The 903-nt window shown below is 61.9% G+C and overlaps 1 pseudogene; it reads right to left on the minus strand.

Moving 5' to 3' along the window:
- The window catches only part of LOC103582877, a 15780-nt pseudogene extending 15462 nt beyond the window's left edge, over positions 1-318 (minus strand).
- Between the last annotated feature and the right edge of the window lie 585 nt (positions 319-903).

Raw genomic sequence — 903 nt, forward strand, 5'->3', positions numbered from 1 at the left:
TAGCTCTGTCAACACCTTGGGGGAGAGGAGGCTGTGCTTGCTCAGTGTGCAGGTGACGGGGGTCCCTGCATCCCACGTTGGCCTGGGCAGGGTCAGGTGGCTGCTCCAGCTCTGGGAGCCATTGTCATGCTGCTCCCACGGCTCCTCCTTCATGCCCCAGGTTCAGGGGCTTCCCGGCTACCTCCCAGGTCAGGCGGGCCTCCTGCAGGTCTTCACCCACCAGGAAGCAGGTGAATGTGGCTTTGTCCTGGAGCCACAGGTGCTGCAGGGGTGGGTGCAGCAGGTAGATGTGGGGAGGGTGGGTATGGCTGGGACCCTCTGTCAGGAGAAAGAGTGATGGCCAGTGTGCAGGGTTGCCTGGTGCCCTTGCATGCCATGGCACGGCTTCAGGTCACACAGGGCTATCCCTGCATGATGGGGGGCAGACCCTGCCACTGGGGGTCACAGAGCTCAGTGAGCAGAGGCCTGTTGTTCTTGGTCACTGTCAGGTCCCCAGGACTTCCTGCTCTCCCCTGAGCAGACCTGGCCTCTGCTGAATCCACAGCACTGTGCTCCCTGTGGGCCGATGTGCAGGTGGCTTTCCTCAGGTACTCCAGGTCCCTTCCCCTCACACCCCTCCCACTCTGTGCCCTGACGGGCTGACTGGTAACTAGGTTTTCTGTCTTCCTGGCTTCTGGGGAGGGGGAGGTGAGTGGAGGTGGGCTGGGGGGCTTCTCCCTACTCCTGTTGTCATTGAGGCACATGTGGTCACACTGTGCCCCCACAGAGCTCTTGGACCCTCTGTCAGCCTGCCTCCTGCCCTGGGTGCAGCACCATCCCTCTGAGGGTCCTGAGACTGCCCCCATCCTTAATAGTCACTTCCTTAGTGCTCCCTGAGTATGCCTTCTGGTCCTGCTGGGGACC

This window comes from Galeopterus variegatus, unplaced genomic scaffold, assembly GCF_000696425.1.
Source record: "Galeopterus variegatus unplaced genomic scaffold, G_variegatus-3.0.2 Scaffold18315, whole genome shotgun sequence".
Classification (NCBI taxonomy): domain Eukaryota; kingdom Metazoa; phylum Chordata; class Mammalia; order Dermoptera; family Cynocephalidae; genus Galeopterus; species Galeopterus variegatus.